The sequence below is a fragment of the Emys orbicularis genome, chromosome 13, assembly GCF_028017835.1.
Source record: "Emys orbicularis isolate rEmyOrb1 chromosome 13, rEmyOrb1.hap1, whole genome shotgun sequence".
NCBI lineage: Eukaryota > Metazoa > Chordata > Testudines > Emydidae > Emys > Emys orbicularis.
In genome coordinates this window covers 7,733,975-7,748,381 of record NC_088695.1, presented here as the reverse complement: position 1 = coordinate 7,748,381, position 14,407 = coordinate 7,733,975, and the positions used below count along the sequence as shown (strand labels likewise).

General features: G+C 51.7%; 1 pseudogene; it reads left to right on the top strand.

The window, feature by feature from the left end:
• The first annotated feature begins 8,597 nt into the window (after window positions 1-8,597).
• Window positions 8,598-12,870, top strand: LOC135887360 (zinc finger protein RFP-like; annotated as a pseudogene).
• Window positions 12,871-14,407: the final 1,537 nt, after the last annotated feature.

The following is a 14,407-nucleotide window of genomic DNA, read 5'->3' as shown; positions in this document are numbered from 1 at the left end:
ACCCCAGGGCTGCAGTCTCAGCAAGCTGATCTAATTAACAAGGCAGTGTACATAAGGGAAATGCACATATCTCCCTCCATTCCTGCTGCCTTGCAGAGTGAGAGAGTTAACCCTTGAGGGCTCAGGCAATTGCTAGTTCATCATTTAGCAGTAAGGGAAATATCCCACCTTCTGACTCCTCCACCTCAACCAAGCTTCACAATCATCATCACTGTGTACCAGTATTAAATTGTTTGTTTAAAACTTATACTGTGTCTGTGTGTGTGTGTATATATATATATATATATATATAGTGTTTTGTCTGGTGAAAAAAATTTCTCTGGAACCTAACCCCCTCATTTACATTAATTCTTATGGGGAAATTGGATTCACTTAACATCGTTTCGCCTAAAGTCACATTTTTCAGGAACATAACTACAACGTTAAGTGAGGAGTTACTGTATTTGAAAATGGAGACTACATCCAAAACTATTTAGAGAAATGGTATTCTATTATTGTTTAACAGTTCAAATAATCATGTGATTAATCAGGATAAATTTTTTTTAATCACTTGAAATCCCTAATTCCAATTGATTTCTTTGTTAAAATTATATGGTAAAAAAAGAGAAAGGCAGCAATTTTTCAGTAATATTAGCTGTGACACTTGTGTTTTCCTGTCTGATTTTGGAAGCAAGTCATTTTTAAGTGAGCCAAGGAGGCAAGACAGATCAGACTCCTGAAAGGGGTACAGTGCTGGAGAAAGACTGAGAGCCACTGGCATGTAGGACCAACAGAGAGAGCACACTGGAGAACAGACAATGGTGGGGGGACCACTTCATCCGTTTACTGGACTACAACTGGGGGACAAGAAGAGCACCCTGCAATCCTTCAGGAAGTCAAAAGGAGAGCACACTTTGCATTCATGAAAAGGGGGATTTCATCAGTGGTGGTTGGTGACCCTGGGAGAATGTTTTAGCCATGGATTTTACCTGTAAAAGTTAATCTCAGCCTATCTGAATCCTGTTATACCTGGTGTTTGGTGTGTAACCTGTTGGTCTTATTGCTTCGCTCACTATCCCTTCAATCTTAGCTAATAAACTCCTGTTTGTTTTCACTAAAAATATATCTCAGTGCTGTGATGTTCTATTGGTGCTGATCCTCAGTTGAATCAAACAAGCTGGTGTTGTTCTGATGGCTTACCTGGGAATTTCTGAGTATCCAGTGGAGAGGGGCTGGACACTACAGAAGGACACATCAGAGGGGCTGGAGATGAGGTTGCACCTAGTGTTAATCTGCAAGGCAAAGTCAGGACTGGCAGAGCCCTGATGAGTTTGTGTGGGGAAGTAAAAGGCCGGGGGTGACAGGGAACTGACAACCAGTGAAGCAGAAGCACGTCCCCCTCGTGCTGAGACGGGGGAAACCAGGAGATTCACTGTCCGGGGTGTTGGGGCGGTGCTGAATTATTATGAATTACTGCGCTTCTTATTAATGAATGTGGTAAACGCGAATGTGGTATGGCTTGACATGTCTGAATTTGCTAGAGGATTCTGGGAGCAGGGCCTTCTGAGCATCACATGGTTAATGTGGAAATTCTCTATTCTGAGTGTCTGTTCTGTTACCAACCTTTGTCAGTCAACATGCCAGCTCACTAGGTAAAGAAAATGTATAATCATGAGATCAGTGAGCTTGGCACAAGCTGACCCGGGGCAAAATGATCTCTTTGTAAGGCATCGCACTGAGAGCTTGAGTGACTGATTGAAGAGAGAATCAATGTGGGGTGATGTCTGGTGGGTGCCCCTTGTGCAGTCCCTTCCAAACTATTAATTAGGAGAAAATTAGTACTAACATGTCCACAGGGCATGTGACTCCTTTGAAAACCACTGCTTCGGGGGAATCCTTGATAGACCGGGTGCCTGACAAGAAAAGACAATGAAAGAGAGAAATCCTCATCTAGATCGGTGGCTATACCTGCTTCGCTAGCCAATCAGAATACTGTGTGGGGCCAGCATAAATACTGAGGGTTTATGCTTGGGGAATTGAGGCTCACTAGGGAGACGTGAATTAGATAGAATTACAGAAGCAGTATAAGTTTTCTCAAACTGTTGTGCATGGAGTCTACTGAATCTGACTTGTTGATTGGTACCGGGAAACATTCTGCCCAGCTGTGAGCCATTAAAGATCCATCTCAACATTTGGTAGCAGAGGATAATTACTGTGCCAGTGAATAAGTTAACTGTTTCTGAACTGGTTGGATAAGCTAGAATATTATCTTAAGATATTAGACTCAGTGGCCGGGGAACCAAGGATTGGATCAGATTGGGATCAGATTGGTTACAGATTATTGGGAGAGAGGGAAATACACAGGCACGTGGAGTTGAATTAGTGCTATCTTCAAGTCTATGATGTTCTGCAAGTGCGAGCAAGCCGGGTTTACTCTGGAGGACAAGGGGGACACCCTGAAGCCTCCAGGTATGCTTAATGAGTGCTTGTTAAGACAGGTGTTTAAAAGCTTGGGGTCTGATCCATGTGTGACTGCTGCAGTCTCTACACTGCAGAAGAAAGGTTTGGACAACTTGTTGTTGGGGAATCAACAGGGCAATTCTCCCAAGAAAGTCCAAACAGCAGCACGAGTCATCTGTGCTATGTCTCAGGCTGTAAATAAGCTCACAGAAAAGCACAATGCCTGTGAATATGAAAAGGCAAATTTGGAACAGGAATTGGAAAAACTAAAATTGCAACATGAAAACAGGAAACAAAATTTGGATAGTTGGATGGGGACGGGGGTCCCAGGGCGTGGTCAGGGAGCAGCGGGGGTTGGATGGGGCAGGGGTCCCCAGGGGCAGTCAGGGGGCAGGGGGAGTGGATAGGAGGTGGGAGATTCAGGGGGGAATCAAGGGGCAGGGAGCAGGGCGGGGTTGGATTGGGGATGGGGGCTGGGCCACGCCTAGCTGGGAAGGCACAGCCTCCCCCGGCATTCCCTACCTGTCCCTCCATACAATTTTGGTACCTGATGTGACCCTCAGGCCAAAAAGTTTGCCCGCCCCTGCTATAGAGTCTCCCACCTCTCACTCTGACCCAGGGGTTATTGAATTATTTAGCCAAAGTGCAGCAGCAAGATCAGAAGCAATTGAGGGGGATCCTCACATCAGAATATCCCAGACCCCCATGGTTGGGGCAGTCACCTGAGATGTGGCAAGTCTCTGTTCAAACCCTTCCTCCCCATCAGGCAGAACAGAGAGTAGAACCTGATCTCCCATACGCCAGGCGAGTGCCCTAACCGCTGGACTCAGTGTTATAAAGGAGCCTCTACCAGCACCTCCTCTGGGTTTTGCCTGAACCCTGATCCAGAAGCTGTGCTCAGCGCACGCCTATAGGATTGGGCCCCACAGGCATGACAGGCTTTCCACTGCTGGCCTTCTGCGTGGAGGATCCTTCTGGGGTTTAGGTGTGAGGCAGGTGTCTGGATGCCTAGAATGAGGCAGCAGTGCCCAGGCCCAGAAACAGAAATTTAGGAACCTTGGGAAATTTTACCATCGAAATGTTGGTGCTGCGTGAGTTTAGGCCCCTGCAGAGTTAGGGGCAGCCGGGCTGAGGTTTTCTGGATTTCAGTGGCACCTAATTCTGGGAGTCAGTGCTCGAAACCTGGGCTTTAGGCACCTAAGTCCCATTGCGGATCTGGGTCTTCACCGCTCCGTGCCTCAGTTTCCCATCTGTGAATGGGGATAATGTCACTTACCTTCACTCTAAAATGCTTGAGCTCTGCAGATGAAAAGTGCTATATAAGTGCTAGGGGAGCATGAGGGTGATGAAATGGCCCATGAGTCTCCACATGTCCATGACTTGCCATTACAGGGAAAGACAGAAGCTTAGAGGCAGGAAATTGTTTCTCATTTTGACTCTCTGGGCTGGTGTATCCAGGACCAAGAGCAATTCCTGCTGGCTCCGCTGGGGGAACTGGACAGGGAGATTGGGAAGAAATTAAGTGAAAATGCCACTAACTTTTCCAAGCTAATATCTCGTCACAACAAGCTGATCAGTGAGCTGGAGGGGCAGGGCCAGCAGCCAGCGAGTGAATTCCTGCAGGTGAGACTGTTCCAGTCACCCAGACCCCTGCACAGAGACAGGACAGCTCCTGAATCCTGGGCACTGGAGTCCAGCACTCAGAGATCGCAGCGTAACTCGGTGTGTGCATGGCAGAGACGGGAATTATAACTGTTCTTTGCAGAGTTACAAACATGCAGATGTTAGAGATGAAAAGCCCCATTCGCTCAGAGAATCCATGGCTTTGGGGCCAGGGCAGGGTCTCTCTTTTCGGTGTTTGCAAAATCCCTTCTGATCCCTGTTGACACTTGGCAGTTACCGTTTCACTGGGTAGCCGTGTTAGTCTGTATCTACAAAACAACAAGGAGTCTGGTGGCACCTTAAAGACTAACAGATTTATTTGGGCAGAATGCATCTGAAGAAGTGAGGTTTTGACCCACCAAAGCTTATGCCCAAATAAATCTATTAGGCCTGGTCTACACTACCCCCCAAATTCGAACTAAGGTACGCAACTTCAGCTACGTGAATAACGTAGCTGAAGTCGACATACCTTAGTTCGAACTTACCGCGGTTCAGACGTGGTCCACACGCGGCAGGCAGGCTCCCCGTCGACTCCGCGGTACTCCTCTCGCCGAGCTGGAGTACCGCAGTCGACGGCGAGCGCTTCCGGGATCGATTTATCGCGTCCAGACCAGATGCGATAAATCGAACCCAGAACTTCGATTCCCAGCCGCCGAACTAGCGGCTGGGTGTAGACCTGGCCTAAGTCTTTAAGGTGCCACCAGACTCCTTACCGTTTCACTGCTTTGCTTGTTTTCCCTAATTCTTTCCCTGCAGCCTTTACTGTCCCTGAATAGTCTTGTTTCTTTGGCTGCCTCCCCCTTTCCATTCCCAGGACAGGTTGGTTTATCCTCAGACCTCGGGGCAACCCCTTAGGGAGCCACTGCCTGATTCTCAGTCCTGCACTCAGCTCAGCGTTGTCAGGGCAGTCACAGGCTTGTGCTGGCCTTGAGTTCAGTGGGCCAGACCCAGACAGCCATTTTTATGCAGAACTCCCCAGTGTGGTGAGAGCTGCATTGATAACACCTGTATCCATGTGCTCTGCTGGGCTGGGGCCTTTCACGGATTGGATTCCGCAACTGCCAGCACGTGGTTTGCTGAAATCTCATCCCCTGGTGCTGCTGCAAACTCTGATCCCTTCTCTCAGTCTGCATTTGCTGAAAGGAGGATCTAAACTTACCATGCACAGAGCAATCGCCCTGGAGCCCAGAGTGTGACAGCCCCACCCCACTGTGTGACGTATTAGATCGAGTGTTCTTTTCTCTCTTTTTCCCCTCTAGGATGTCAGAGGCACCTCGACCAGACAAGTGGCTCCTTCTCACTCCCCCTCATACTTCTTGAGACTGGGCAGGGGTTGGACACCAGGTGAAAGCCAGGTCTCCCCTCAGCACAGTGTGGACAGGAGCCACATTTCCGCTACTTTCACTTTGTTCAAGTTAACCTTGAGGTTCTCGCCCTGTGAACAAAACGGTGGATTTACCCATCCCGTGGGAAAGATTATGAACTTGTTACATCCCTGGGCGATTGGCTGCCTGTAGACACTGGGGATATAATTAGGGTTTTCACTGCTAGGTCTCTGCTTACCATAGGTGCTGAGTTTTATTTTTCCCTGAGGCTCCGCCCCTACTATGCCCCTCCCCTGAGGCCCTGCCCTCGCTCCGCCTCCTCCCCTAAGGCCTTGCCCTCTGTCTGCCTCTTCCTGCCCCTGCTCCAACCCCTCCCCAAAACCACAGCCAATCTGCAGCTTGCTACTCTCCGCCCTCCCCCAGGCACCTCCCCTAACCACCAAACAGCTCATTGGCAGCCCCGCAGAACAGCTGTGGCTGGTGGGTGCTGAGCACCCCCATATTTGTGGGTGTTTGAGCTCTGGAGCACTCATGGGGTCAGCACCTCTGCTGCGTACAGTCATGGGAGTGAGCAGTGACCAAGTATAAACAGCGACTTACAGTGAGACTTAGCCCACGTCCTGCTGTTAATGGGCAAGTCGGTAAGGCCTAAATTTACAGCAGTGGCCCAATTGTAGGTGTCTCATTTATCTCCTCGAAATACAGGAGTTCAGGGCACGTGGTCCACCTGCATTCACAGCTGCAGCCGGAGTCAGTGGGCGCTGCGGGTGCCCAGCCCCTGGGAGAACCAGCCCCTCAGCACTTCGGTCAGTACCCAAATTTGGACCCTAAATCGAAAGACATTCTTGACGTTTGGACCCAGCCCATCATTGTGCTCTGGCTCATGTGCCGGCTAGCACGGCTGTTTGTGCCTCCTCCCCAGCAGCTGCAGGGACAGGGAGTGCTCCTGGGAGGGGCGGGAGGGAGGGGGGTTGGGGCATGGACAGGCTGGAGGAGGAAGGGGTGGAAAGGGATAGAGGGGTGTGGCCAGGGTGAAGCTGCACCTCTTGTACTCTGCACCCTGGCAAAGCCCCTTAGGAGCATTAAACCAGGGATGCAGCTCTGGCTGGAGCTCAGGACTTGCCTAGCTGCTGCTAAGATCTGCACTGGCCCTTGCAGCCACTGAATACGGGGCCTATTGAACCATCCCTCTCCCTGCCTCAGTTTCCCCATCTATCCAATGCCTGTGTGTCTCTTCACATTACAGTCTATGGAGGACGAGGGCCCCATGGTGCTGAGCTCTGAGCAGACGCTGAGCAAATAGACCCGAAAAGCTTACGATTCAGTGTCGCAATCCTGAAAGGTCTCCGCGTTGCAGTGATGCCAAAGTGACCAAAATGGGTAAAGTTACAGTCACAATTTACTGAGAAAGGGGAGAGCACAAAAATGCCACCCCAGCTGTCTGACTGAATGTCTCTAAGTAACCAGCTGCACACGGTACATCCGACAGCCAGGGCAGAGAAATTACAGGTACTATATGTACCATTCCAGTCTTTTTCCTTTCCGTAACCCTGTACCGATGCACTGAATCTGCTCTGCTCTGCAATGCGGAGTGAAGACCCAGGTACCTGAGAGAGCAGCAGGGGAAAGGTGTTTGAACTTCCGGAGGCCAATCAGAGTGTCCACACTGGCACCGCGGCGCTCCAACGAGAGCGCAACGGACGTTATTCCTCTCGGGGAGGTGGAGTACTAGGAGCGCTCCAGCCACGGAGTCAGAGCGCTCTACGTGCCATGCCAGTGTGGACGGGGAGTGAGGTAGAGCGCTCTTGGCGGCTTTATTGCGCTATAATGCGCAAGTGTAGCCAAGGCCTGACTATCACGCCTTAGACACACAGCTCCTGCTCCTCCAGGCTCATCCTCACAGGGGGATGCCTCAGTGACTCTCCACACCAGCACAGGGGCTGATTGCAGGACCAGAGCCCAAGTGGTACATTTTTTCACTAAAGCCTCCAGGGGTGAAATTGGTTGGGTCCTTCCTGCTCAGCAAACAGCATGAGTCATTTTCAGGAAAGGAAACACCCCCTTGCTGCTGCAGGCGGGGCATAGTGTGAATTCAGGAAATTGAAACTAACCATAGGCGTGAGCAGTCCATTTCATTAGGGTGTGCACCCAGGGAGCCCCGCCCTAGCCCCGCCCCTGCCCTGCCATAGTCCCACCCTCATCCACTCCCTCCTACTTCCCGCCCCCTGACTTCCCCCCTCAGAACCTCCAACCCCCCCTGCTCCTTGTTCCCTGACTACCCCCTCCTGGGACCCCTGTCCCTAACTGCCCCCCCAGGACTCCACCCCCTACCTAAGCCTCCCTGTTCCTTGTCCCCTGACTGCCCCTCTAGGACCCTACCCCCCTACCTGTCCCCTGACTGCCCCGACCCTTATCCACACCTCCTCCCCCAGACAGACCCCTGGGACTCCCACACCTATCCAACTGCTCCCCACCCCCTGACAGGACTCCCAGAACTCCCGACCCATACAACCCCCCCGCTCCCTGCGTCCCCCAACTCCTCTCCACACCCCTGCCTCCTGACAGCCCCCCTCCAGAACTCCTGACTCATCCAACCCCACCCAGCTCCTTGTCCCCTGACCACCCCCTCCAGAGACCCCCCCACACTAACTGCCCCCCCCGGACCCTCCTTGCTCCCTGTCCCCTGACTGCCCTGACCCTTATCCACTCCCCGCCCCCTGAGAGACCCTGGGACTCCCATGCCCCATCCAATCCCCCCTGCTCCCTGACTGCCCCCTCCAGAGACCCCCTGCCCCTAACCACCCCCCTCGGGATCCCACTCCCTATCCAATCCACCCTGTCCCCTGACTGCCCCCACTCCTTATCCAACCCCCCTGGCCCCGGACCCCTTACCATGAGATGAGGCTCCTAGCCTCCCCGTGGAGTAAAACACTGCCCCGCGGGAGCACACAGCCCTGGCTCCCAGAGCGCTGCGTGCATGGCAGCATGGCTCATGGGGAGGGAGGAAGGCGGGGGAGGGGCCGGCAGCTTGCTGTGCTCGTCCGGGCGCTCTGGCCCGGGAGCGCGGACCCCGCGGCTTGCCGCACCAGGAGAGGGGGGCCATTTGCCAACCCCTGCATTAGGGTGTGCCTGGGCACACCCGTCACACCCCGTGTGCACGCCTATGAAACTAACCCTGTTCCACTGCCCAGAGGGAGCCATGGCTGCAGAGAACCCCGTGGAAAGTCTCCAGGAGGAAGCTACATGTCCCGTCTGTCTGGAGTATTTCACAGAACCTGTCACTCTGGAGTGTGGGCACAATTTCTGCCGAGCCTGCATCAGCCAGTGCTGGGAGGGATCCGATACAGCCGCCTCCTGCCCTCAGTGCAGAGAAACTGTGCAACAGAGAAACCTCAGGCCCAACAGGCAGCTGGCAAATGTCCTAGAAATCGCCAAGCGGCTGAGTTTACAGGCAGCAAAGGGAGCAGAAGGGGGCAGGGTGTGTGGGGAACACCTGGAGGCTCTGAAACTGTTCTGTGAAGAGGATCAACCCCCCATCTGTTTGATCTGCAGAGAGTCCCGGGCTCAGCGCACTCACACAGTGGTTCCCATACAGGAAGCCACCCAGGAGTACAAGATACCGAGTTGCTGTCCAGTCTAATGGGTAATAACTTTGGATGTTAATTACAGCATAATGGTGTAACTGTGTCATTCAGCTGTGTGTAGCCTTCATTGCATGAAAGCTGATAGGGGAGTTACAAGCTGTGGCTGGTATTCCGGGTTGTATCACAGTGTTTATTGTTATTTGCATCCCCTACAGACCCCAGATGAGATCTGACCTCGATTGTGGGGGCCTTGCACAAAACCCAGTGAGGGACAATCCCTGCCCTGAGCAATTTACAGTCTAACTGGACAACACAGACAAAGGGTGGGAGGGGAAACTGAGGCACAGTGAGGGGAAGTGACTTGTCCAAGGTGATTCAGCAGATCAGTGGCAGAGCTGAATATTAAAACCTGGTTTTCCAAGGCCCAGTTCAGTGCCTCAACCACTAGGCTACTCTGCCCCTTTCAGCAGCGCTGAGCAGTGATGAAGTGCAGACAGTAGGAGGAAAAGACTCCTTGATACAGGCCCCAGGCCCAGCAGGGAGAGGAGGTTTCCCACTGGGATTGTGAAATCCTGTGTTGCTCCATGAGGGGTTAAACTCAGATGCTGCCGGCCTGCACTAGAGGAGATCACTGTGCTGAACACTGCGTGGGACCATGAGCACCTTGAGGCCACACCCACAAGGGCTCCAGACAGCTCAGGTCCATGCCACATGCTACTGGGATTAGACTTATCTTCAGCAAAACTAACCCCTGGGCAGTGTGGACCTGTGTCAGTGTGACTTGTTCTAGTGTGTTCATGGGCAAGGACCAGCCAACGTGGTTCCATTAGTCCCACCAGGCAGCCTTTAGAAATCTGCCAGAATCCACTGCTTCTGGGACCTTTGCTAGGGACTTTGGGGGAGCTACCCAGAGGCCATTGCCACAGAAAGGGGCTAGGACAGCACTAGGGCAAACCCCAGCTGTTCCTAACACAAATCAACACATCTAATGGGGTTTGCCCTAGGCCTTAGATCAGTGCTCTCCAACCCGTCCAATCCCCAGGGGTACAGGCCTGAAAGTCAATGGAGTTGGACTCCTTTGAGCATTCCCGGCCTATATGGCTGCCCCCGGTGGCTTCTGGGATTGGTATCACTGTTTGTTAAATCTTCTCAAAAACAACTTTATAGATTCACCACCATGGGACACCAGTGGAGAAAGTGGACGTAATAACTTCAAACAATCTGAATACAAAACCCGCCCAATTTCCATAAATAAGGTTTCATTTCCTTGGTGTCTGATGCCCTACCTCTAGAAAGACCCACTGTTGTACACAGTATTGTTGTAATTGTGTTGGTCCCGGGATATTAGAGAGACAAGGTAGGTGAAGTAATATCTGCTCATGGCCAGCTTCTGTGGGTGCACGACAAGCTTTCGAGCTTACCCAGAGCTCTTCTTCAGGCCTGGGAAAGAGTATGTTCCCCAGAGCTGAAGTGTGTGTAAGCTCAAAAGCTTGGCTCTCTTACCAACAGGAGCTGGGCCAGCAGAAGATATTGCCTTACCCACCTAGTCTATCTAGGAAGACTGACTGTTATCTTGAGTTTTGGGTGGAAAAACACCTCATCCACCCCCTATAACCTTCAAAATAAACCCACCAAATCATTTCTGTTTGTCAGGAAAAAATACAAGCCCATTTGAAGACTCTGAGAGAAGAGAGAGAAGAGCTGCTGGGATTTTAAGTGGCTGGTGAGAAGAGAAGCCAGGGGTATCTGGTAGGTGCCTATTGTTCTTCGCCTGCTGGGACATGGAGGTGGGAGGGATGTTTATTGGCAGATTTCTCTGTGGCCTTGTGTGTGTTTCTCTATGATCATGGGATAGTGAGTGTGTGTGTGTGTGTACAGGTGTGCATATCACAAATGTTCTCTCCCTGGAGAAGGACAACAGCATCTTCTGCAGGATCTAAGATGCATTTTAATTAATGAGTTAATTACTACCCCTTGTGGCTTTCACAATATTTCTCCCAAACTGCACTGATTATATCCCAGTAGACATGGAGACAGCCCTTTCAGAGAGATTGGGGCCAAATGGGGAAGCTGTAAGAAAATCCTCTCCCTTGTGATCGCAATGTATAGTCAAGTGTCAGGATGTGAAGAATGGTGGGTTTTGAACCTAAGTCCACAGAGACTGTCACTACAACCCAACTGCTCTCTAGAGCCAGCAGGGGAGGGGCTAGTGGAACTCTGGCCCACCAGACGATCTGCCGACGAAGCTCCTGATTGGAGCAGACGTTTGGATGCCTGAATTACGCCAGCAGGAGTCACTGGAAGTTGTCCAAACAACTGAGTGAACTCCCGATCTGCTGCTGGACTGGACCCTGACTCTGGCTTGGCCCTGGCATTGTTCCCTGCTCAGGTTTGACCTGTAGTACTGCTATCTGACTCCGGCTTGACCCTTTGCGTGGCTGCCTGACTCGGACTCCAGTCCTGATCCTCTGTGTGACTCCAGACACTGATTCTGGCTCAGCCATTGGCATGACTCCTGAGCTTGACTATAGCCCCAACCCTTGGTGAGATCCTGACTTTGACTCCAGCTCTGACTTTGGCTGTAGTTCCTGACTTCCAAATGCAGCTCTGAGCACTAGGCCAGACGGCTCATGTCCTGGTCTCTACACAGATGTGTTAGAGATTGTAAAGAAACTCTCTCTTGTAAGACTGTATGAAAGGTCATCAGGCTCCATCCATGTTCCAGCCCTTTCCTTATTTCTTATAGAAACAGACAGAAACCGAGAGGCAGAAGATTGTGTCTGAATTTCAGCAACTGCGGCAGTTCCTGGAGGAACAAGAGCGACTCCTGCTGGCCCAGTTGGAAAAGCTGGACGAGGAGATTGTGAAGATCCAGAATGAAAATATTACCAAACTCTCCGAGCAGATTTCCCGTCTCAGTGAGCTGATCAGTGAGCTGGAGGGGAAGTGTCAGAAGCCAGCAAGTGAATTCCTGCAGGTGAGACTGAACTGCAGTGACGTCCCTGCTCAGTCTCAGGTGCCCAGGACAGAGGCAGCTCCCTGGGATCCAGGCCTGTCCCAGCCAGAATGGGGCTGCTGGGGAGTGTGAGAAATGGTCCCTGCCTCCCCCAGGGTGGGCTGTGCTCTGCCCTGACACTCTGATTCTCTCTCCCGCCAGTGAATGTGACTCTGAATCCAGACACGGCTCATCCCAACCTTGTCCTGTCTGAGGATGGGAAAAGTGTGAGATGGAGAGGTAGACGGCAGGATCTGCCCAACAACCCTGAGAGATTTGACACTGCGCTGTGTGTGCTGGGCTGCGAGGGATTCACCTCGGGGAGACATTGCTGGGAGGTGGAAGTGGGAGATGGGCGATTCTGGGCTGTGGGGGTGGCCAGAGAGTCTGTGAGCAGGAAGGGAGGGATCAGACGGAGCTCTGAGGGGGGGATCTGGGCTGTGGAGCGGGGGGAGGGTCAGTTCCGGGCTCTCACCTCCCCTGTGACCCCCCTGTCCCTGAGCCGGGTCCCCAGCAGGATCCGGGTTTGTCTGGACTGTGACCGGGGGCAGGTGACATTTATCGATGCTGGTGACGAGGCCCCGATCTTCACTTTCCCGCCGGGCTCCGTCCCTGGGGAGAGAATCCGACCCTGGCTCCGGGTGGGGCTGGGATCCTGGCTCTGGCTGGTGTGGCTGGGATCCTGGCTCTGGCTGGTGTGGCTGGGATCCCTGAGACACACAACGGAGGTGGGAACCAGCAATCAGTGGGCATGTGGAAGCCCTGGCCATCCCGGAAGAGCGTGCCCAGCAGCACAGCCAGCAGCTCGCTGGGCACCAGCCAGCGCAGCACCCCCCCAAATGTCAGGCGGACGGAGTCCACGTAGGCGCAGCTTGTGCATGCGGCACCAGCGGGGACCCATTGACTGTTCTGCCCTGGGGCCCGGAATTGCTGTCGGCGGGCCAGGGGGGATTGTGCTCATGTCCTGCTTGGGGCCCACAGCCCAGCTCCGTGTGCGTCCCATAGCTTGTCCTCTGTGTCGGTTCCCCTTTCTGTGCACCGTGCTGTGATAGATCAATGATGACACGCATTTAGGGGGCTTCGCTTGGGTAACTGATAGAGATTTACCGTCTGAATTCTCCCTGGCACAGTACTTTAAAAATCTTAAGTCAGGCCAGCCCCCCAAAATCATGAGATTTAATAATAATAATAAATAGTAAATATTAGTATTATTTTATTTGCCGTTTGGTGCCTCAGAGCTTTAGACTGCACTGGAGTGAAATTTTTAAGTTTTTCTCTGCAACAAAGAGAACTAGATACTTCCTTTGTTTAGAAAACAAAAGCCGAGAGTCTCACCTCATCACATGCTTCCAGGAGCTGGGGCTTCAACAGACACAACAAATATTGCAAGACTCGTGAAAAATCACAAAAATTGGTGATGCTCCAGCCCCTTCACACTGAGCCAGAGGCGCCTTAGTGTAAATGAGAATCGGGTCTTGAAAACACTGATTCCAGCTTAACCAAGTTTTAGCCCCTGAGTTTATTATCACGAGGCTTGGAAGGATTAGCTTTTATTCATAAATGTTGGCAAACATTGCTTTTGCTGTGAACACACAAACCAATGAAAAAAGATTTCAACTGATAAATGAAAATTACAGATATGCAAAGTAAGAACAAGGCTGCTTGAGAACTTATTCGAGTTTGATTGAAGGAGAGTGACTTTGTATATTTTGAGAGGTGATGTTGGCAATCTGTGTTTTAATGGTTATAAAGCTTTAACATTTTAAATCTCAGTGTGTGCTGTCATTAAAGAATTCTAGTCTGACCTGCTGTTGTCTTATCCCCCCATAATTTCCCACAGCTATGAAAATTTAAGTTGATAAAAATTGGAAAGAAATGCTGAAACCCAGATTTTTGTGCAACTGAAAATGTAACTCAAGAAGTATGGAAAAAATGTTTAAAAATAAACATCAACATTTTCTAACAAAATGTATATATATAATAATTCTGCCGAGTCTAAATATCACTCCTTCATCACACAGGCCCTCATCCTGCAAACTCATCATGACAGGGGATGCCCAAGGTGACTGGTGCCCAAGTGAAGCCCCACTGACCCCTCACACCACCACAGAGGGCTGACAGCAGGAGCAGAGGCATTTTTAACCAAAGCCTCCAGGCCTGTAATGTTACCAGTGGGCTGGTTCCTGCTCTGCAAACAGCCGGAGTCATTTCCAGGGAGGGAAACCCCCAATTGCTGCTGCAGGTGGCGTGCATGGGTGGCAGGTTTGTATAATTTTTGGTGGTGCCCAAGTGGATTCATCCCATCCATGGGACGGACCGGGGCAACTGCCCCAGGCCCCGCGCTTTGGGGGCCCCCACGCTTCAGGGGGACGTGGGGTCCAGGGTGGCCTGGGGGATTAGCG